General features: G+C 35.3%; 1 pseudogene; it reads left to right on the forward strand.

Annotated features, from left to right (window-relative positions):
* LOC149552278 (uncharacterized) overlaps window positions 1-25851 on the forward strand; it is a 138365-nt pseudogene that overhangs the window by 110432 nt on the left and 2082 nt on the right.

The following is a 25851-nucleotide window of genomic DNA, read 5'->3' on the forward strand; positions in this document are numbered from 1 at the left end:
GGCATATTTGTAACCCAATCCAAATACATCAAGGAAGTACTCAAAACATTTGGGCTAGAAGACTCAAAACTAGTCAGCACACCAATGGCAACTGGACATAAGCTATCCAAAAATGATGAGTCTATTGAAGTAAATTAGACATTGTATAGGTCAATGATTAGAAAGCTACAATATGGTGTACATAGTAGACCAGAATTTACATTAGCTATTGGAATAGTGGCTAGATTTTCTACCAATCCAAGAGAAAACCACTTAATGGCAGTAAAGAGAATATTGAGATACTTGAATGGAATTGATGACTTTGGTTTGTACTAAAAAAAGACTGAGAAATTTGAATTGAGATCTTACACTGATGTAGATTAGGGAGGTAACATTGATGATAGAAAAAGCACCAGTGGAGGAGCACTTTTCTTAGGAAAAAGGTTGATTACATGGACAAGCAAAAAACAAAGATGCACCTCACAGTCTACTATTGAAGCTGAATATGTGGTAGTTACTATAAACTACACTGATATTGTGTGGATCAAACATTTGCTGCAAGGTATGAAGGAAGAGGTAATTGAGCCTGTGACACTTTATTGTGATAATACAAGTGCTATCAATATATCAAAGAATCCAATAATGCATGCTAAAACCAAGCATATTCCAATTAAGTATCACTATGTAAGAGAACTAGTGGAAGATAAACAAGTGAAGATGGAATATGTTAGCTTAAAGGAACATATTGCTGATATCTTCACAAAAGCACTACCTAAAAATGCTTTTGAGTATCTTAGGGTAAGTTAGGGGTGATACCCCTAGCTAAAGCTACTTAAAGAAAAAGCAAGAATGCCTTGCATCAAATAAAATGAATGTTGAAGATTTTACACATTGATGCAGAGGATGTTTACTTTTGAATCCATGCCTAAAGTAATAGAAGTATTGAAAACTTCAAATTAGTCACAAGTAAGGTGATAGAGGGAAATTGACTAAATCTATAAAAGCTACATCTGCATATTAAAGATGCTAATACATCTTTGGCATTGTTGTCAAAGAGGGAGAAGTGAACAACTGATCAACAAGATTGTTAAAGATAAAGGATCAAAGAAGTAGAGGGAGATTTTAGAGGTTGATCAGAGCAGCAAAAGATGAATAAGATAGAGAAAGAAAGATAAAGATAAAGGATACAACAACAAAGAGGGAGAAGTGAAATGAAGATGTGATGTTACAACTTACTTTTTGGCATTTGACTTGGTATTCTAACCTAGTAAGCTTTTGGTGAAATAGTTTAGTTTGATGGTTGATTAGTTTGGTTTATCATCAATGCCAAAGAGGGAGATTGTTGGAAATTTGATTGAAAAGCTCATTATTGTTGAATAATAAAGAGGGAGATTGTTGTAAAAGATTGTTTTCAATCATTTTTTTCCATTGATGTCAAACTTGCTATATGTAGGGATAATATCCGCTTACAAGATTCATGCACTATCACTTAGTTGATTAATGAAGAGGATTTGATCAATAATATGTAATAAGAGTACCTAAAGGAAGGGTTGAGTTATGATATTGTAATGAAGTGCAAGAATTAGTTAAGACAATGGTTACATAATGTATTTATGACATACTCAAAGATATAGAGGTTGGTCACACTTAGATACATTGGAAGAAGAAGTTGTAACAAGGTTAACTGCAAAGCTTTAACTTTGATCATCAGAAGGTTCTGAGAAAGTTAGTTGAAGCCAAGGAAATTCTTAATAGAAGCTAAGTAACAAAAATTTTAGTTAGTTCCAAGTGATCTTCAAGTGCCAAGTAAAAGATCAGGTGCCCATCATCAAAAAAAATAAAAAAAATTCAGTTAGTGAAGAGTGATCTTCAAGTGCCGAGCATCAAGAAAAACATAGTTGATGCCGAGTAACATAGTATGTGCCAAGCACCAGTATTTCAATAGTGTCAAATTGCTGCATTATTTCAAATGATGAAGATTTTCCAAATCTGAGTTGACATAGTGGTTGCATTGAATTTTGTGAACAAGTTGGAAGATAAGGATGGTGAGTTGTTGGCACAGAATCTTATGTAAATCATTTTTGGGTGAATTCTAAAGGATTATTCAAGAAGTTTCTAGAGGAAACCAAATATGAAATAGATACAATGTATCCTACCTAATCCATGTGAATTAAAATTTAAAAATGAAAGTATCGAGCAGGAAAAGGAACTCCAAGACTTCTATTTAAGAAGTCATAGACCTAGAAGCAAGAAGCTGCTAATACTATTGCTATAGAAGCCAAAATCTACGAAGTGATTGAAAGGGTGTCAAGAAGGAGACATCTAGGAGAAGGAAGAGCATGGAGGCTCTGCTTCTACAAGTGGTCATGAAGAGATGATTGCATTGGTACATTGAGTATGGAGACTTAAAAAGACAAAGCTTGAAAGAAAAGGCAAGCAGTTAAGAGTTGCAGAGATAGAAGGCCAGGCAAGGATATGAGCTGAGAAGTGATCTGAAATCTACAAGATAAGTTGTATGTTGTAGTCAGTTCAAGATTTTGTAATACTCTCTAGCAATTGTATTAGATCTAAAAATCCCATGGACTTAGGTTGGCATAATAGCCATCTATAAATCCTTTAACAGGGTGGCATTCCAAGTGAATGTTCTAAAGTCCTTTTACCAGGCCCACTTCTAACAAGGTGGTTAAATCCTCCAATAAGGTAACATTTAACAGTGTGTGTTGTAAGCCTTTAATAGGGCATCCCTTCAGAAGGATGAGAATTGAGTAGCATGTTACTGGTGGTTTTTCCCAAATTAGGTTTCCACATAAATCACTATGTCATGTGTTGATTTCCTGTGTGATATATTGTATGTTGATTTATAGTAACTTGCTAATTAGATAAGTTAAAGTTTGCATGAATGAATGATTGAATGGATTTATCACACTCAAAAAAAATTATGAAAGGGACATTTGGACCTTGAATAACTGATTCACCCCTCCGCTCTCAGTTATTCTAAAGCAATTCTAACAATTACTAGTTGAGATTATCTCTCCTTATTCTAATCATAACCTCTTGATCTCTCTTTACTATAAAAAATACCCAGTTCCATCTCCTATGTAACCAAATCAAATTCTAAATCCCCTGCTCCATCTTCCAATAAGAAAGAATTTATAGAAAAGTATAAATCTACCCATACAAATGACCATATTGAGTGTAATCTTTAGGAGCAAGTAAATATAGTAAAAGATATGAAGTGCAAAATGAAATATCTAAGCATTCTTCTGGGAATATAATGGAAATGCATAAAAAATTAAACAACAAGAATTTAACATAGGATACACTAAAAGTAGAATTGGAAATGATTAGAAATAAAAACGAGACTTAAGAACCAGTCTCCCCCATTGTTATTTTTGAAATCAAACATAGAAAAACTAACAAATGAGATTCCTCCAGAATTGTAGGCAATACATAATATAATGGCATAATAGAGGATTTAAATTAAGTGGAAGTCAATGATAATCTTGAGTCTATTAATCTAGCCTTCTCAAACATTCTGGAAGATTTAGATTCTAAAAATAAGGAGAAAATTACAAATATTGACCAAGTTATGATTGATAGTACTAATAAAAATATAGGTATAGCACAAAATTAAGAAATGATTAAACACTCCTAACCATGAAAAATCACTTAAGAAAAGAGGATGTAAATCTACATCATAACTAAGAATAAAGGATACAAATGTAGTAAACCAAGTCAAAATTTCAAACATGCTCAATGTAGGGAATATGAAGTTTCTTCCCACTTGACCATGAGGCTTGTTACTTGGAATGTTAGGGGCCTAAATTTCACACAATCCCTTCAAACATTTTAGTCCTAACTAAACACCATAAATATCAACTTCAATTACTTGGTGTTTTCATCCAACTTAATACTTATTCACTTACTTCATTTCAAATTGTTAACAAATTGCTTCTTTCATTATTGACTAATTGTAAAATTCTAGTAATTACCTAGTGATATCTTACTTATTTCTGAGTTACAGTAAATTGTAAAATATGTAAATCAAATTGTAACACAAATTGTTGATATATGATTGAAAAGATCATTTGAGTAGAAAAATTGTTATTGTTGAAGAAGTGTTTTCAATCATTGTTTTGTCACTAATGTCAAACTTGCTATATGCTGGTAAGAAAATTGCTTATATGTTTCAAGAACTATCACTTAGTTGATTGATGAGGAGGATTTGATCAAAAAAATATAACAAAAGTACCTAGAGGAAAGGTTGAGTTATGATTATGTATTGAAGTGCAAAAATCATTTAAGATAGTGACAACATAATGTATTGATGATCTACTTGACGTTACAAAAATATTGGATACAATTAGAAAGTTCAAAAGAATAAGGTTGAACAAAGTTCATTTGCTAAGCTTGATCAAATTGATAGAAGGTTTCAAGCAAAGTTAGTGCAAGCTGAGCAAAAAGTCAGTTGGAGCCGAGTGAAAGAAATTTCTAGTGGATGTTGAGTAAACTAATAGGTGTCAAGAAAGATAATAGATGTCGAGTGATTTTCAATTGATGTCAAGCACTAGTAAAATCTAGTTGATGCTAAGTGATTTTACAATAGATGTTGAGTAACACAGTATGTGCTAAGCATTACTAAATTGATAATGTCAAGTTGCTGCATTATGAAAAAGATTGAAGATTCACCAATTAAAAGCTGACAAGTTTGTTTTCTTGGAAATTGTAAATCAAGAGGAAGATAAGATTGATGAGTTGGAGGTACATAATATTATGTAAACCATTTTGAAGGAAAATTCAAATGGATTTTAGGAGAAGTTTCTAGAGAAGACAAGATATGGGGTAGATACATTGTATCCTACCTAATCCATCGAAAACCCTAATTTATGTAATGGATAATGAGTGGGAAAAAGAGTTCTAATTTCCTATTTGTAGGGATGTCTCGTCATGAAGCAATTTTGGATAGAGGATAGAGAGTTTTGAATGCAAAAATTTGATAAGGAGAAGGAAGAGGGTTTGCTTCATCAAGTGACCCAAGTGAAGAAGTCTACAATGGCGAACTAAGGAAAAAGGCTTAATGATGATGAATGCTTGAAGGGTGAACAAGCTATCAGAGCTGCAAAGATTGGAATCCAAGTAGAGTTGAGGACTAAATAGTGATTTGTAATCTACAAGTAAGGTTGTAAGTTGTATCAGATCAAAGCTCTACTATTACTTTCTAACAATTGTATCAGATTAGGGTAAATACTTTGGAGAAAAGGTTGACTTAACAGCCATTGGAAAATCCTTTAACTAGGTGGCATTCCAAGTGAATGGCCTAAAGTCTTTTAACAAGGCTCACTTTTAACAAGGTGATTGAAATCCATTAATCGGGTCACATTTAACATTGTGTGTTGTAACCTTTAACAGGGCATCACTTTAGACGAGTGAAAAAGGAGTAGCATGTTACTCGTGATTTTTTTCGAATTGGGTTTCCACATTAAATCATTGTGTCAAATGTGTTGATGCATGTGTTTCTTTTTATGCCTTACATTTCTGAATGTTGATTTAACAATAACATATCAGTTTTGGTTAACACACATTGAATGCATGCATGGTTAAGAATTTTTTATGGGTTCACTGAATTGTGAGAAGTTTTATTTGTACATATAGACTTGGAATAACTAATTCACCCCACCCTAACTACCCCCCACTCCCCCCCACCCCCTCCCCCCTCTCATAGTTATTCTAAAAGAATTCCAACAATTGGTATCAGATCCTAGTTGCTTAAGAGGATTAGTTTTAAGGTACTAAAAGCATAAAGATCAAGATGTCAAAAAAAGAGGCACCCAAGCTAAAAGAGATAACTTCCCTACATGGAAAATTTTGATGAAGCTACACCTTGGAGGACTTGGAGATTATGCACAATCTTGCACATCAGTAGCACATGTTGATCCAATAGGAGCCCTAACTACTGAAGATTTGAATAAAAAGAAAGAGCACAATCAAACAATGTGGGAGATTGCTTCTGCCCTAAGCCATGTTGAGTTTAATGATATCAAAGACCTTAAAGTACAAACCAGATGTAGGATGCCCTAGACACCATCTATGGAGGAGACAAAAATGTTCAAAGAGCCAAGTCTAAGAGCCTTAGAGGTAAGTTTGATGACACGAGAATGGAAGAAGGTGAAAATATTGCTCAATATGTTGCCAGAATAAAAGAAGTTGTTAGTGCAATAAAAAGAGCTACTAGTAAAATAGATGATGATACTGTGCTAAGTAAAGTCCTGAGAACATTGAAGCTTGTGTATGCCATTAAAATGTCTGCAATCGAAGAGTTAAGATGTATGTCAGGAAATGATCTAACCCTTGAAGGTTTGGTAGGAAGACTCACTACTTTTGAGTTATCTAATTTTGACAACTACATACTAGAGAGTATTGAATCAACTTTCAAAGCCAAACTGTTATTAAAGGATTTTGAGGAGGTAAAGCCAAAGAAGAAGATAAGAAAGATAAAATATGCATCCAGTGATAGTAGTATAGATGAGGAAGACATTGAATAATTGGAAGCATTGTTGGCAAGAAGATTTCATAGAGGAAAAGGTAAATTCAAAGGTAAGTTGCCTATCACTTATTTTAATTGCAATGAAGTTGTCCCTATTGCAGAAAGATGTACACATAAGAAGAAATTTAGAGAAGGGAACAAGCACAAAAATAGAAGAGAAGATGATGGAAGAGACTACAAAGATAAAGGAAAGAAGTCATGCCACATTGTTGATGAACATGACTTTGATGAAAATGATTATGAAGTGGTATATGTTATAGTGAAGGATGAATTAGATGAGGATGAGGCTACTACACTTATGACTTGTGTGAACAAGAATGACAAATGGATCATTGACAATGGATGCTCACATCACATGACTAGAGACAAAAGTAAGTTCATTACCTTAACCTATTATGATGGTAATAGTGTAAGATTTGGTAATGATGTACCATGTTTTATATAAGGAAAAGGGTCTATCAAGCTCACAAACAAGATTTCGTGTGACAATGCTTATTATGCTGAAGGATTGAATTATAACTTGTTAAGTGTGTCACAATTGAATAATTTCAGGTGCAAAGTTGAGTTTGAGAATAGGTCTGCCAAGATATATGATACAAATGGAAATTTGATTGGAAAAGGTGATCAAACTAGGAGTAATTTTTTTAATTTGAATATAGAAGATGCTACTTGTCTTATTGCAAATTCTGATGATGTATGGCTTTGGCACAAGAGATTATGTCATGTAAACTTTGATAATCTGATTAGTATCAACAACATGAAAAGAGTTAGAGGTTTTCCTAAGTTGAAGAAACCATAAAATATAATGTGCAAACAATGTTAGCTAGACAAGATGACAATATCAAGCTTTAAAAGTAAAGCTTACACCTCTAAGGAAATACTTGAAATTTTTCATACTAACTTGTGTGGACCTATTAAAGTGCAAAGCTATAAAGGAGATATGTATATAATATTTCTTGTTAATGATTACTCTAGAATGAAGATAGTCATGTTTCTAAAACAAAAAATAGATTCTTTTCAAATGTTTAAATGGTACTTGGCAAGAGTTGAGAAAGAAATAGGTAAGAGCTTGAAATGAATGAGATCAGGTAGAGGAGGTGAGTTCACTTCACATGAGTTTGAGATTTTCTACAATGATAGAGAAATCAAGAGATAGACATCAGCACCTAGGACCCCTCCACAAAATGGAATTGGTGAAAGAAGAAATGGATCTGTAATGGACTATGCCAAAACACTCATGATTGAGAAAAATGTTTCTCTAAAATACTAGAGAGAAGTTGTAAGTATTGCTGTATACACCTTGAACTATGTGCAAGTAAAGAAAGGTACTCACTCAACACCTTTTGAACTATGGTATGGTCATTTACTTAATGTGAAATATTTTAAGTTATTTGGAAGAAAATTCTATATTCTTAAAGATGTTAGAAGTGAAAATTTTGATGTAACGAGTGAAGAAGGTTTATTCCTTGGTTACTCCATAAGAAGGAAAGCTTATAAGTGTTTAAATACTAATACTAACAAAATTATGGAAAGTGCAAATGTGAAAATTGATGAGTTTACAGAAGCACATGAGGCTGAAACCACAAAAGAAATAGAAGATTACAAAACATTTGTATACTATTATGAAGGAATGCTTATTGAAGAAGATGCTACAAATCATGCAAAAAGCCAACAGCAAGTTTCAACAACTATTGAATCACATCCTATGAATGTCAAGTTGCATTTAGATGCTGAGTTGTAGAATGAGGAAAATGCACAATCTAACTCTAAGATTGGCACACATGAAAGAGATGCTAAAACACCTGACAAAGATGCATATAGTGATACTAAAGTTGAGAGACATAATGCAACAAAAAGAATTGAGCCTAGACTATCCAAATATGTCAAAAGACACCATCCTACAGAAAAAATCATTGGAGACAAAGATGCAAGGCCAATGACAAAAAATAGATTGAGAAGTGAATCATGTTTATTAAGCATGAAGAAATCTAAGATAGTGAGAGATGCATTGGAAGATGATGATTGGTACAAGGCTATGGAAGAGGAAATTTAGCATATAGAAAAGAATAAGACTTGGAGCCTAATTCCTAGACCAAAAGACAAGAATACAATTGGCAGAAAATTAGTATTCAGAAACAAGCTAGATGAGAATGGTGAAGTGACAAGTAATAAAGCAAGACTAGTCTACAAAGGGTATGCACAAGAAGAAGGAATTGACTATGGTGAAACATTTTTTCCTGTTGCAAGAATGGAAGCAGTACGAATTTTTCTTGCTTATGCTACTTATAAAGGTTTGAAAATTTATCAGATGGATGTTAAGTCTACATTTTTGAATGGAATATTAGAAGAAGAGGTATACATAGAACAACCAAAAGGATTTGTTGATAAGAAAAATAAGAACATGGTATGTAGACTGCACAAAGCCCTGTATGGATTGAAATAAGTACCAAGAGCATGGTATGAGAGACTTCATACTTATCTTGTTAAGATTGGATTTGAAAGGATAGATGATAACAAAAATTTTTACATGAAGACAAATAAAGAAAAAGGTATACTATTATCTAAAATATTTGGTGATGACATAATATTTGGAGGACAAGATGCTTTGTGTAAAGATTTTGCAGATCAGATGAAGCAAGAGTTTGAAATCTCAATGCTTGGTGAGATCAAATTCTTTGTGGGATTACAAGTCTATCAAATGAAATATGGTGTATATATCACTCAGTCAAAATATATCAAGGAGATATTGAAGACATTTGGACTTGAGGATTAAAAACTAGTAAGTACACCTATGGTAATAGCACTCAAGCTATCAAAGAATGATGATTCAACTAAGGTCAATCAAAAATTATATAGATCCATGATTGGTAAATTGCAATATGTAGTACATAGTAGACCTGATATTGCATTAGCTATGGGGATAGGTGCTAGATTCTCTGCTAACCCTAGAGAGAATCACTTGATGGCCATGAAAAAATAATGAGACACTTGAAAGGAACATAAGAGTAAACTTTATACTATAAGAAGAATGAAAAGTTTGAACTGAAAGCCTACACTGATGCTGATTGGGCTAGAAATATTGATGATAGAAAGAGCACCAGTGGAAGAGATTTTTTCTTAGGCAGAAGACTTGTTACATCGATAAGCAAGAAGTAGAGTTGTACTTCCCAATCTACTGCTGAAGTAGAGTATGTTGCTACTACTGTTAATTGCACAAACATTTTATGGATCAAATAGCTACTAAAGGGAATGAAGGAAGAGATCACTAACACAGTGACACTTTATTGTGATAATACAAGTGCTATAAATATATCAAAGAATCTTGTAATGCATAAAAAGACAAAGCACATTGCAATTAAGTATCATTATGTAAGGGATATGGTTCAAGACAAAGAGGTGAAGATAGAATATATCAACACAAAGGAGTGAATTGTTGATATATTCACCAAAGCATTACCTAAGGATGCTTATGAGTATCTAAGAGGTAAACTAGGGGTGATACCGCTATCAAAGCCTATGTAAAAGAAAGAGGGAGTACCTTGCAAAAAACAAGTTGACATTCATTTCATACAAATTGATGCAGTGGATCTTGCTTTACGAATTTCCTAAAGTAATCACAGAACTAGAATTTCAAATCAGTCACAAGCAAGGTGATAGAGGGAGAAAATTGAAGAACCTGCAAAAGCCTATGTTTGCATTTATCAAAGATGCCAAGTGTTGAGTATATAGATTTGGCATTTTTGTCAAAGAGGGAGAAAGTACAGTAAACTAATCAAAGCAAAAAAATTGATCAAGTGCATACTGGTCAAGAAGGAGATGATCAAAGAAAAAACCCAAGGGAGAAAGTACATTAAACTGATAAGTGCAAAAGAGGAACAATGAAGTAGAGTACATCATCAGAAGATTAGAAGACTGAAAGAAAGAAAGAGGGAGATATTCAGATATTACGCTGATCCATGGAAGAGGAGAATGTTATATTTTGTGACCTAAGAGGGAGTTGTTGATAGAGGGAGAAGTTTTATTCACAAGCTTTCTTTTTGGTATTGCCTTACTATTTTGACATAGTTAGCTTGATAGAACAAGGTGTTCATCATTTGTTTTACTGGTTGTTTAGTTTGGTTTTCCATCAATGCCAAAGAGGGAGATTGTTGATATATGATTGAAAAGATCATTTGAGTAGAAAAATTATTATTGCTGAAGAAGTGTTTTCAATCATTTTTTTGTCACTGATGTCAAACCTACTATATGTTAGTAAGAAAGTTTCTTATATGTTTCAAGTACTGTCATTGACATCAATTCAGAGCCGGTCACTTGTTGCAACATGGCTTCCATATTAGGTAAGCCATAATTATCTTTTAGAGATGCAATGTTTAGATTTCTAAAATCCACACAAAGCCTAATAGCTCCATTCTTTTTTCTTACAGGAACAAGGTTTGAAACCCAAGTGGAATGCCTAATTGGTTTGATTATTCCACCATCTCTCAGTTTTGTCAATTCTTCCTGCATTTTTGGGGCAAGGGTAGGATTGATTGGCCTCTATTTTTTCCTAAAAGGTTTTACATTCTCTTTCAACGGTATGACATGCTGGAAAAGGTCCTCCCTATAAGCTTTAAGGTCATCATATGACCAAGCAAAAACATGCTTGTACTTTCTAAGTAGGACAATCAATGCTTTTCTGATTTGAACTGGCAGATCTTGGCCGATGTAAACCTTTTTAGGGAAATCATCCGTTCCCAAATTCATTTCTTCTAGCTCCTGTGGTTTGGGGTCCTTTATTCCCGATTTTACTCTGTCTTGGTTATCAAAAATATTCTCCAAGACTACCAACCCCTTAGGCATCTTATTTGTTTTTAATTGCATGATTTCTTGACCAAAAATGGTTTCCTTCCCATTTATGGTTTCAATCAGTCCATTGCAGTCCATCTCCTGCCCATGATATTTGTCTTCATTTAGCAAAAAAATTGTGATATCTTTGTCATCTTCAAACACCTGCCAATTGTCAATGTTGTCAGGTATAGAACGTCTGTTTTGAATCTCAATCTGGGAGATTCCTGCAAATGATATTTCTTTTGGTTTGATAGCTACATTGGCCAGAAGATCAGCCATTTTATTCAGGGTTCTATCTCTCCATGAGATCTCAAATGCATCAAAGAATTCTATTTGATCCCAGACCGCGTTTCTATATTGTTTTAATCTCCTATTTTTTGAGGAGTATGTTCCTTTAATCTGAGAGATGATCAATTCAGAATCCCCTATGACACACAATTTCTTAATTTTGTGGTGTGTGGCCACTTTGAGACCTAACAACAATGCTTCATATTCAGCAATGTTATTAGTGCAAGAAAACTTCAAGGTGAATGAATACCTGAAGGTGTTATTTTCAGGGGATACAAAGACTACACCTGCCCCTGCACCCTCTTTAGAACTAGCCATTCAAAGAACATTGTCCATAGTTTTGGTGAATTCATGCAACATTCAACCTCATTTTCAATGATATCAGGTAAGTTTTCCACTTCCTGAATAATTAATTCAGCCCTGAAAGCATTAATCCCCGTGTCTAGGAAACAGGTGGTATCTTTGTCAATTTCTTCACCTAAGATGTGGTTAACCCTTGGTTCCCTATTTACCCTGACAGCTTTGTCCCCTATATGGAAAGTGGCATAAGTAAGGTCACATTGTAGGCTTCCCCCCATGGCGGCACTCCATTTTCTGGAAAGTAGCATCCCGTAATGTGGGGGTATATCCACTACAAGGACAGACATGGTTAATTCCACCTCAGGAAATGCAGCCAGTTTAAATGGTAAGGCATTTATAGTACCTATTACTGGAACCTCTCTAGCATCCATCCCTCAGCATCTACCTTGCTTAGTATCCACCTTCAATCCTAGGGCTTCCATTACTTTAAAAGGCATTATAGTGTTGGAAGCTCCAAAATCTATCATACAATTTTTCAAGGTTTTCCCTTTTATGATTAAACTAAGGAAAAAAGGATCAATATCTTGTATGAACGCAACTGATGAATCATCTAAGAACATCTGAGGAATCTGGGATATAATACCATTGTCCTCTATTATTAATGGGGTCTGTTGGGCTATAGCTTGATTATCAATACTATTGTTGTTTGCTATTCCACCCAACCATGACAAAGCCTTATTTTTATGCTCTTCAATTCTAAAGAGCTCAGACAAGGGTACTTTCACAGTAATTTGAGATAACATGGCAATCATATCAACAGGTTCAACCACAGTAGGTTTTACAATAGTACCTAGGATCGGAGTCTTTTGAGTAGTGGGCACCACTTTTAGCTTGACAACATCCGGTTCTGATTTCTCTGGTTGCACTACGGTCTTTGTTGCTTCACCTTTCTAAAATTGAACCTTCTTTTTTGGTTCCCATTTTTGACCCTTGTTCTCCTTGATCTTAGACACATCTATACTAACTTTTTTGTGTTGATCATCTGTCTTATGAGTAGTGTCTTTGATGAACATACTAGATGGCCTTCTTGCCTCATTATTTATTGCTCTATTTCTCAAATTGTAATTACTGTGGACTTGTGAAATCATTTCAGCTGTAATTCTATCAATTTCCTCCTTGGAGGGGATTCTTAGGTTTGTGAAACCTACTTCAGAAAATGTATTGCATACCTTATCTGTATCATTCTTTTCATCATCTGAAAATATTTGCTGATGATGTAACTGGTAAGCAATTCTCTGGCTGGTAACATCATTCTCAAGTTCTTCTGAATCAGAATCTATCAAATCATCAGATGTATTCACCATATTGCAGCTTATATCATCATGGTTTTTTTCTTCTGTTTCTTCTTCTGCTTGCACTCCTTGAGCTTGGGCGAACGACTGGGCAACAACACAATAATCAGCAGAATGAGGTGATTGGCATATAATGCACCAAGGCACATCATCATTCATATTTACAGTGTTCCTTTGCAGGGGGTCTGGGGTACCCTTATCTTTCATATGTTGGATTTGGTTAGGAACTGGTTTACCATCTTTCCATTGGGTGGTGTAAGGGTAATTCTGCATCCTAGGCTGTCTATTGAAATTGCTGTTATTCACAGGGGCTCTCTCAGTAACATTTGTCTTATTGAAATTAGTGGGATTCATCTTCTTGAGCATTTCTAAAACATGGCCTATAGTAGGTTCTTCAGGCCTTTTTTCTATGGGAGTTTTGTCACCTTCCCTTTTATTATTATTCTTAGGGTTGAAAAGCTTAGGATCATCCCTCCTCCCTAATTTTCCAGAGGCCTTTCTATTATTTTCTATATTCACTGCAACTCTATAGGCATCTCTCAGAGTTTTAGGATCCTTATCTCTCAGTTGGTAGGCCATTTTGCTATCAAAGGCATTGAAATAGGTTGTAAGACAGACGTCTTCATTTAACCGCATAAATTGAAATAGTTTGTACATCCCTTTCTGAAATCTCACATTGAAATCAAATGTGGATTCATTTGGATTCTTCTTGATATTGTTGAACTCATTCAACATGAATCCTGCATTGGTATTGTCCCCATATTGTTCCTTGAACAATTTCTCCAAATCACTCCATGAAGTAATACTATCATCAGGAAACCTCCCGAACCAATCCCTTGCATCCTCTGTGAGTGAATGCACAAATAATTTCATCACCATGTCCTCATGTTCAACTTCATAATCATTGAGCATGTCAATGAAAATTCTCAAATGCTCTTCACCAGTAACAGCATTATTTCCAGAAAACTTGACCACTTTATCCCTTAAATCAAAAGATATGGGATGGGGGGCACCAGGAATACCGGCAAATGATATTTGTCTATATTTTTCGAGGTATATAGGCTTCTTCTGGAAACCAGGAGCGTTAGAGGTACTAGCTGCATTAGCTTGGGTTAGGAGAGTAGCTTGGGATAGCTGTGGTGGGACAAATGGGACTTGAGTGCCAATATTGGAAGATGAGGTAGAAGCAGATTGGGGTGCTTTCTGAGTCGGGATTATGGGAGCATTAACTGGTGCAGGATTTGTAGGTGGAATAGACAAACTAGGCCATGAATTCAATGCAGAATTAGACTTTATGAATTGGATTTTCCTTCTGGTTTCTGCGGCCTGAGTTTCATTTTCAACCTTCTCAAGTTCTTTTGCAAGGTCTTCCCTCTCCTTTCGAGCCTTCTCTAGTTCTAGATCTAATTTTGATATGGAGGGTTGTATAGGTTTGCTCGGTATGGCTTGAGGCTCATTTATTTGGATTCCTACAGCCTTGCCTTTCCCTTTATCTGGAACTGTTTCAGTGGGCTCTATTGGATTAACTTGAATGGGTTTATAAGCTTGAACTTGAGCAATAATTGGTTCCTGTCTTTGATTTAGGAGTTTTTTTTGTTGTTAAACTTTAGCTCTTAGATTATCAATATTTCCAAAGACGTCCTGATGGAGAGTGGGGGTATTCTCTTCTAATTTTTTATTTTGCTCTTTCAAAGCAGCCATCCTTCTTAGCAGAGTATCTCTTTCTATTATTGCATCCAAAGTGGCTCGCTCCCTTTCTTTTTCAAGACGGATGCGCTTAGCTTCTTCCTCAGCAATCCATTTCTTCAAAAATCCTATTTCAGATTGCACTTCTTTAGAATCAGCAGAGGTTGCCTCGAAATCAGCAGGATCATCTAGATCTATAAGGTTCGGTTCCATATATGGGGCTACTCTGGGATTAAAAAGGTTATCAGATGAACTCCTGAATCCTAGCCTACAATTTATATCTACTACAGGCCCTGGTCTTGGTGAAGCAATTCCCATAGTAGATACGTCTTTATCTTGAAAAACTCTCTGATCTGGTAATGGGGTACTGAAAATACCTCCTAAAAGTCTTGTATTTTCGGATTCAGAACTAAGCGAAGATGATTCTCTTGCTATTATCGGTTGATAATGGGAATTTATAGAGGCATTACCTCTAGGCTTCCAAGTAGGATTTGGATCTATTCTTTTTTTATTTTGGTTCTTCCTACCACCTTGAGGTAAATCAGTATACATTGATACATCGGGATTGGCTCTCATGTAAGCCCTTGTGTTTTTTCTCTTGTCAGCCATATTCACCTTTTGTTACAATAAGCACTAGCTTCAAAACCTTGACTGAGTCGCCACCCTTTTTCGGGAAAATATAATAACACTCCTTACTGACAGAAAGAAAACAATACACGAGCGAGAACAAAAATACGGCACAAAGAGATCAATCACTGATGTTGTAAGACTGCAACTCTTGCTTGTTGGATAAGACACTCGGATAAGCTGGATGTGTCAGTGTGTAGCAATGGTACTTGGGTTTATATCTTCTTTAGATTCTCAAGTTTTGACATTAAAGACTCCCCAGCAGAGTCGCCATTTTGTTGGTGTTTTATTTTGATGTTAACAGTACTAAAACTACTAAGCGACAAAAAGGCTTAGTACCTAGATATCAGTACATACACAACCTAAAGAATAGCCAATTCTCATTATCACTTGCATATGCAAAGTATTAGGGCCCAACTTCAACAAAACCTTAGACGGTTTTCTACTCTTTTGGCTCTGTAAAACCAGGGCGGGTGCACCCGGGGATGGTTCAAAGATGGAATAATTGTATGAGAATTACCCTTAGTTTCATTTTGATTCTCATCTCTAAATCCTCAAACATATAGGTAAAAAACTGATAAACACATCCCTTGAACAGATATGGCCAAGAAATCTTCTATAGCTCTGCAGATGTTTCCAACAACAATGGCTAAATGAAGCTAAAACAATCCAGGCAGGCAAGTGCTGGCCAACTTTGAAAATTTTACAGGAAAGATAAATGAAAATTGATTTTATGATGTATTTTGAAAGAGCTAGTTATAATATACTTCTCTTTTGGCTGAAATACTTTCGATCAGTGCCTAATCCATTGGGAATTCAGAGTCAAGTAAATTCTTAGATCTAATTTGTTGCCTTGCAACGAATTTTCATCAGCAATTCTTACCAGAATTTATCATTCAAAAATCCTTATTAACACCCAAGCAACCTCATCACATTCATCAAAGCCTTTACTTAATCCATTGAATTAACAGCAATAACAAATGGATGTACAGTCTTACTAAATTGCAATCAATTGTATAAGCTTTTACTCACACAACATCAAGGCAGCTCAGTATTAAAAAGGAGACAAAATTCAGAGAAGAACAGATATGGGGACAATTCATAATTTGTATTCATTTCCTTTGAAAATGGTACATCCTTTACAAAAGACCCAGAAAAACCTTCAGAGAAGAAGCACAGTTCTTTCTACATTCATCCATATCTCAGAAATTTTGACAGAAAAAGCATACTATAAATTTCTTTCCAAAAATGTTTGGACCAAAAAAGAACTAAGCACAACACTTAGTGAAAACCAAATTCGGACCCATCTTTAGCCTTGGGATCTCACTTAAATAACGTGAGATGCAACAAGCTTCAGGCTACAGTAGGTGACAGGTGTCCTTCTTTTGAAAAACAAAAAACAAGAATAACAGAAAGGTTGATTACAACAGCACTTCTTGGCGGGTCACTTTCTGTTATGCTTCTTGGTTGTTATGATCTGCTCTTGCAATCATTCCTCATCTTTAGAGTACATACCCATAAGGTCTGCAAGTGATGTATCATCTTCTGTTACATGCAAAATCACTTTAACCTGGGGATTTTCTATGTCATCATTGTTGACTACAAGAGTAACTATTACTCTTACATCTTCCTCGTCATCTTCTCCTGACATCTGTTCACTAAACTGATCTTTCCATCTGTTGAAAGTATCATCATCTGGCCAATCAAAACTTAGGGTTTCTCTTTGTATCTTTATTAAAGAATTGGCATTTTCTTCTAAATCATCGAATTCTTTTCTTATATCAGCATAATACAATTGTATCTTTACCAACTCTTCATTTGTCTTTGCCCAAAACCAATAGCCAGTCTCACTAATGATGTTTTTTATTCTGTTATCAAATAATTCATCCATTTCATTTTTCCATTTGTCCTTTTCTTTTACTGTATCAACAAATTCTAAGGCACAAGGAAATAGGGTGAATTTTTTAGCAAGATATCTTGAAAAACAGAGTGTCAATTTCCTCTGTAAAGAATCTCTTTTATTTTCAAAATTATCTAATTGATTCAATAAATCAAAAATTCTTTCAACCTGATGATAAGGCATTTGAACTGTAGATATACAAATAATTGTAACATCATTATTTCTCTATCTCCACTTCTGTGCAAGAGAGTCTAGTCCATTCTTTTCTTTATTTAACTCATCTATGAGGGCTACAATCCTTGTCAACTAGTCATAAAAATTTGACCATTGTATTTTATCCCTCAAGTATGTCACACCCTGCCTCCATTTCTCTTCCTGCTGATTTCTAAATTCTATCTGCCACTCATGCAATTTGGTTTTTTCTGCTTCAAATTCCTCTGCAGTATAGAATTAGGGTCTTTCAGGGGTGTCAGGTATCTCAATAATAGGGGTTAATCCCACAGATGACTGTGGGGGATATGCAATTCTTAGTGTACTGGATTCTCCCACTTTTCTCTTTCCAAGTACCTTTTCCAATTGAGATACCCTGTTTTCTAACTCAATTCTCCTCTTTACCTCTTGATTATAGGCTTCCACCACTAGTTCATATTTATTATGCATATCCATCATTTCCCTCTCTTCTCTTTCCGCAGTAGCCAGGGCAAATTTAGAATAATCCACATTCATGTGGGCTGCCTATACATTGGAAGTGTCAGCAACTCTTCTTACAATGATACTCCCTGTCAATCCTGAATCATCAGGTTGTGATGAAGTAATTCTGGATCCTCTTCTCAGGGACCACATAACAAGGGCGGCTTGATCATTGCTGAATGCTATACCCAAGAATTCCTCTTTATTTGGATCCTGGAGGCCTAAATTATTTGAAACAGAATTAAAAATTAATGCGTCAGCAATGTCCCAATTGGGCAATAAAAAAACATTAGCATTTTTTACCATCTGTCTTCCCTCATCAGGGGTTATATTTTGGAACTCTTGAACCATTTGTTCCTTTATTAGATTTTGAATGGAAGTCTCATCCATTTCTGGATGTTCTGCTCTCATATTATTGCACCTTTGCTCAAAAATGTGCATGTTTACTCTCCACGCAAACTGATGGAAAGCCCTAGATCTTACAAAATTGTTATCAGACAAAAAATGCTGACTGGCTTGTTCCAAAATAGGGTCCAATTCCCTTCCTCTAAAATCTGCTGTAGTTAATTCAAAACTTGGTACAGGGGGTTCCTGAGGGTTCCTTTCATCAATCTCTGCTTGTGTAACAAAAATTTCTCCTTGTGACCCCATTTGTTCGAATTGCTCATTGGTGAACTGTTCTTCCTCAACTCTTATTGGGGTTTGAGAAGGTGAGCCACCTTCATCAGGGGATTCTTCCTCCCTCATTATTCTCCTTCTTTTGGGGGAAGGTTCAGGGGGTCTTTCTTCTAGGACAGTGCTGGTAGATCCAACAATCTGTTTTTCTTTATGCACAACAGGCACCTGCTGTCGGACAATAGTATATCCTATTTTCTTCCGTACCACCAGTGGACCTATTCCAATGTTGGGAGTGAAACCCAATTTTCTCATAATTTCTCTGGCTTTATCTGGAAAAGAATTAATAAAATGTTGTTTCTTCTCATTCATTACCTCCATTATCTCAGAGAAATTACTCATGAGCTTATGTATTTTATCTGCATTGTTTGCAGCATTACTAAGAGGACTGAAATTTTTATCAAAACAATTAATGAATTCCAAAACTTTTGAATAGACTCTCCATTTTTCTTTCTTTATTTCTTGCTCATGGAGAGAATATTCATTTCTTATTATATCTTCAGGAAAATAGAATTCATGCTGAACTGGACGAAGCTTGATTCTCAATCTAAGAGCAGAGTTAAAGAAACCTTCTGTATCACAAAAATGAGAGTGAGACACTGCCATTTTGTATTGATCCAAAAATTTATGGAGAAAGACCCACCCTTCTTTAGTTATCACAAACTGGTGGGCTATAGTACAAGTAGGAAAAATTGATCCTGTCCCCCTTTTGTGCAAAAAGGCATAGACCCTGATGACCGTTGAGACTGAATATGGGATAATATCTCCCCAATTATGTGAAACTTTTAGATTATGGGTTTTTTCCATAGGCCTGACAAGGTGCATTAATGCCTTAGGGATTCTGGGATTGTCACTCAATAAGAGGCACCTTAGTTTGGAGGCAAAGTGCCTATCAAATCTAACGAAGCTAGCATTTTCTGCTTCCCAGGTCATGTCTGCACTCCATAATTGGACTGGTAGTGCTTCCCCTTCTTGTTCCCTATTTAAAACCATTTCTTTACCAAAATAAGTGGCCCCTTTAAAAAGAAACATATGCATCAGTAAGGAATACTGACCCCAAACCTTTTCCACCTTGCCCTGTGCAATCCCCACCAATCCATGATGGATCTCATTTGCCAAGTAAGATGCAAAATCAAAAATTATTTCCACACCAAAAGAAGAGATTTGGGTGATCATATACATGAAACTCACCGAAATAAAATCTTCTTCGCCCTCTCCGAAGACTCTGCACAGGGTCCTATATATCTCCACTGCCCTGGCATTAAAACATGACTTCTTGAAGGGCTCTTTAGAAGATGATGTTATGGTTGGGAGGCCTCCAATCCGGCCTATGTGGGCTTTCAGTGCACCCTGTCTAACTACATCCCTCTTGGATATATATTCTTTTTCTAAATCTATCAGATTAATGTGCACATGATACATGGTGAGGGGTCCCAGACTGAAAACCTTCCTAATCTCCTCGGGACTGATGGTAACTAAAGCCTCACCATCTATTCTCCTCACTACCTTAGTGGCTTGGTCATAGTTTTTTGCTATGGCTTCAAGCAGGTCAAAATCCATAAACACGCTGGGAACAACAAGCTTCCCAAGATCAAAATTCCAAATGTTGGCATGAGGGGCATATAACTTTCTCTCTGCAAACCATTTCTTGAATAAACTCAAACCAGTCTAAGCAGTTTGAGCATCCCGGACCCAATTACCCTTATCATACAATCCATCAGCTACCCTAAGCCTAGGATTGAGTGAGGTTAACCTCTTAACTTGCACTGTTTCTACAGTGGACTCAGGAAGTAACTCAAGCAAATCATCATGCACATTTCTATCCAGGTAGTTTACTGCTCCTGTAAATCCCTTCTTAGGAGGCATCTTGGGCTATCCTTTTTAAAACTTAAAAGCTCACAAAGATGATGGCAGTTTTACTTACTTGAATTCTGTCTCAATTCTCCTTTGAATTCCTGCAAAATTTCAGCGAACAGATAACTTGATAATTCTTATCAACCTTGGCACGCTTTTCTTTCATTAATAGCTTCTGCACAAGAATGGCTTCAAATCTTTTCTCGCGTGAAATGAAACTGATGCAATCTCTCTGTATTATACTCTATTTTTTCTCACGGACGAAGCTTTCTTGTCTAATTAATACAGAGAGTGGCACTACATTTTTTATTTAAAACTGCGCCGTTGATCTTCAAAGATCCTACGATCATGCGGTACCAAGAGAACAACTAGGAGTTATATTTGCCATATCAGTTATTTTACCCAATGAGAGCTTTCCACGTACATAATTCTTTCTTTTGATGGCGCTTACCTTTAGACCCACTGACGACGGAGAACACGTGTCAGCATGTCGCTACTTCGTCATGCATAAAGAACTAGCACCTTGCCATAACGAGGCGGCGACAACCGTTAATCGGATCAAGAAATGATCGAAAGATACGCTACAGGACTTCTTAAGAAAGAAGGCGGTGGGCCCATCTCGCTATGTCGCTGTAATTATCTTCCTTGCAACTCTTCATAACGAGATAGCGAGCTCCGTTGATTCACTTCAAGCTGATGTTCCAGATTTTTTGTACATTTAGTCAGGTAGGTATTAATGAGAATCGGATCTCTGCATAGCTGGCACATGTCAAAATTATCACAGTCATCTGTCATTACACGTCATCATAGATCTTGCCGATCTTTTGCCATTTTACGGGGCCTCGCTAACTCGCTAACGGTGAAGCATCTCAATTTTCTGATAGCGAGGTAGCGAGCTTCGACACTTTAAAGGATTCTGTGCCGGAAAACACAAGGGGTACCCAGTAATTACTTCTGTTAATTAAAACTGATTCTGACAATGGTATTTATGATTGGTCATGCCACCTGGTGTAATTATGATACAAGCAAGATGCAATGTCATCATTTTTAGATTTTCACGTGGCCTCGCTACTTCGCTAACGGTGAAGTGCCTGAATTTTCCGATAGCGAGGTGGCAGAACTTCCGGAAAAATCAACATTCCGGCTCTAATGTCAGATATTCTAGTGGGTCCTTCTCCCCTTTTTTATGGCGAATTGCAAAGTGAACCTGCACAATAAAGCAATTAATAAGCAAATCTCCGATCGCCGCACCTTCACTTCATGGTCCCACCGCTTACAAACTCAACACTCGCTATCTCGCTATACTTAATGAGCATGCAACTTTCAATAGCGAGGTAACGCCAGCGGTAGATCTAATCGGATCTGACGGTTGGGACAAAGAGGAAAAAAGGTAACCCGGGAGAGAGGAAAAGGAATACGAAAGCATATTCACTTCTTTTCAAAATTTGAAAATTTCGCGCCCGACCATTTATGAATAGGGATGAATATAGGGCTTATGTGGCGAATATTTCTTACAGATGGTTTATCCAAAACCTTATAGTTCATTTAGACATAGAACATCTGACTTTTCTATGGTTTAACTGAAAATTTTTTACTGCAGAAAAAGTCAGACCAACAGGTTAACACACAATGAATGCGTGCATGGTTAAGAATGTTTTATGGGTTCACTGAATTGTGAGAAGTTTTATTTGTACATTTAGACTTTGAATAATTGATTCACCCCCACTCCCCCCCCAGTTATTCTAAAAGAATTCCAACACAAATAACATTCATAAAATTAACACCAACATTTTTTATGTGGAAACCTTGTTAAGGGAAAAAGTACTTCGGATCGGCAACCCAAAAATTTCACTCTTCTGAAGTTAGCTCTATTAGGAGTAACCCTTGTTATAGGTTACATAAACTTTATTAAAGTGACATTATTAGAGGATTTCACCAAAAGATCATGTAGAACTTATCACTCCTTGTCATTGACTAAAAAGAGTGGCCTAATTTAAAGGACTCATAAACACCACTAATTGATGTTACCACATAAGAATTCATAGACTGGATAGGTCTACTCAGTAGTTTTGAGATTTTTTGCTATAATGGTTAAAAAATAGCAGTATAAAGTGATCTATGAAGAATAGAAACTACCCTTTCTAAAGTAAATCTTTTTTCTTTCTCTTTCTCTATCTTTTGTTCAGTCAATTTATTCTATCTTTTACTAATTATCCTTCTTGTCTTCTCTCCTCTACTTGTTTTACTTGGCTCAATTCTTAGCACTTTTCCTTCAACAATTTTTCACTCCTCAGTAACCTTCAATCATATCTCCAATTCTTACTTAGAAGTCAACCAGGATCATGATCACTTGATCAATATCACAATGAAATTAGTAGCCTAGAACTATCTTCTTCTCCTTCTTAAATAGATTTCACAATGTTTCTAGATTCTTCCATCATTTTCCACTTAATTAGTATTGTTGATCTTAGGTTTAAAATAGAATTACTTCATAAAATGAACTTAGACTCTTAGAAAATAGAACTTTACATAGAGCTTGTGTCCATCCTTATCCTTCTTCCATTTCCTTCATAAGATCATTCTTGATTTTTCTCATTTGTAGATCTTGTAAAAAACTTTGACTCTCTCTTTATACCTTCCCAAACATTCCATATTTCCATCAAAAGTCATCCTTAGAGTCCATTTTCTAAATCATGTTGATTTGGCTATCACTTGGTAAATAGAACATTTACTCAAGTAACATAACACTCAATTAATACTAACTCATTCAGGCAACACTATGTTTTTCTTTTTTCTTTACCAATTGCTCAGGCAATACTATAGTCACTCAGTGAACACAGTCTCCCTTCATTAACCTAGTGACTAGCTTAACCTTGTATTATTCAATACCTTACAATAATACATGATTGTAAAATAATCAAACCAATATTACACTATCATTGTCCGAATCATTCAAATACCCATTGAATACCTTACATATCACTTCTATCTTCATCAAACTTTCTTCAAATCATCTTCATCAATAAAATGATATGGTACATTCTTGAGTTAGTATAATGTATAGCCAACTAATACTTTGATATCAATGATAATATGACAACTAATATGACTCTTTTACACATATTCATAGCATCATCACCTAATAATCTCCCACTATCAATTACAATATCAGTCAAGGCTTACAATCTCCCCCTTTGGCATTGATGGAAATACCTAACATAAGATTTTACATTACAAGATAATCAAATGTATGCATTGAGAATAATAAAAATTTGCAATTTTTGTTTTTCAAATCTGGTACTTAGTTTGTATCTTAAACAACAACAAACTCTTCAAGATCTTTTACATTACTTCCCCTTTGATTGTGATCTCTTAGTTTAGGTTCAATCTTCTATCATGTTTTCCTTTGTAGCTTCAACTCTATATCACTCTGCCTTTAGAAAATCTCTCCTTTACTAATTTTTTTATCTTCTTATATATGTATTCTCCTCTTGCATTCAATGTCTTATCTTCCTTATAATATATTCTCCCTCTTTAGTTACACTTCTCCCCTTTGACAACAATGTCAAATGTCATTATAAATTTTATCATGAAACTTATAAAATATTATATTATCCTATTAACACTACTACATTTGACCTCATTTTTCTACCAAAATTTTCAATCATCAACTAAAAAAATTTAGGTTGGTCAGAATGTAGAAGGAATTTTTAAAAAAAAAAACATCTAAGCCCTATGTTGGTCAAAATTTTGAATAACACATGTAAGTCAAAATGTGTTGGTCAAAATTTTTACCAACACGGGGCTTAGATGTAAAAAAAAAACATTTCTTATTTTTTGTTTTTTGCACACATGGGATCATTTGCATTTTGTTGGAGTTGAAAACTTGATGCGTGTTCTATCCAAGAGATGGAGATTTCTCTAAACTCAGATGCCTAAACTCACTTTCTCTTTGTGTCTTGTTTTGGGGTCTCATTATCATTATCTTGACCCACTCATCCTATTAAGCATTGAGAATATAATTTCCAACATATTACTTTTGCATTCACGCAATTTGGCTGCCTTTCACCTCCATGACATTGGGTTTATTTGTAACCAATGACAACACTTCTCTTGTCATAACGTCTATAAATGGGTAAGGTACGCATCTTGGTGTAATGTCAAACACCTCACTATGTTTGATCACAAGAATTTTGCTTTAAAGGAAACCCCAAACCCTCCCCTATTTTCATGTACAAGTCTTGAAACACTTCGTCTACACAACTACGATCTCACCAGTTTCCCAATCAGTTTTGCTAGATTTCCTCACCTCATCACTTGTTACCTTAGTAATGTTCTATTGACAGATGAATCTTTAGTATCCTTGATTTCACTCTGCCCTCTTCTGCAAAAACTTTAAATAATAGTAGATGTTGTGTTAGGTAATGTCGTAATTGTTTCAACTACTATTGAACATTTAGATATACAAAGAGTAGATTCTCTGTCTGTTCACTACACTAAACTCAAAATTTTAAGTGGGTACATGATTGAGGATTTGAGTGTGAATGGCATAAGGTTCTATGAGATTTCTTATGCCATCTTTCATCTTGAAATGCAATGTGGAGGTACTTTGAAGGAATTCAAACTAGATTGCTCGCAATGACAAAGAAGCAATCCAAGAATTGTTTCAGTGAGTAGATTTCTTCATATCATGGGCAACTTCCAGTCCTTGGAGACACTTGTCATATACATTGTCGACATATTTGATAAGTAATTAGATATGGATGTTTCTCTATTTAAACTACTTTACAAGCTTCCAAATCTTTATTCACTCTCTATATTTGGTTTCTTTGCACAGGTATTTACAAACTTAAAGGTCATATTTAGTAGTTTAATGTCATGCATTTTGAAATTATTTAAGTAAAAGATGATGGTTAAAAATAAATAGAGAACTGATTAACCTTTAACTCTCATTAGCAACCCCTTCAAAAATATTGCCATTCAACTTTACTGGAAATAGAGATGCTTCTGTTGAACTAATGTTGAAGAAAATCCCAATGTACCCACTTTGCTCGATAGGTACTTCACCTCTCAATTGTTTGCAGGTGTAAATTTGGTTCATCTGGCAAAAATGGCTTCTCTTAACAAGT

The sequence above is a fragment of the Cupressus sempervirens genome, chromosome 6, assembly GCF_028749045.1.
Source record: "Cupressus sempervirens isolate cs-2001-9-10 chromosome 6, ASM2874904v1, whole genome shotgun sequence".
Lineage (NCBI taxonomy): Eukaryota > Viridiplantae > Streptophyta > Pinopsida > Cupressales > Cupressaceae > Cupressus > Cupressus sempervirens.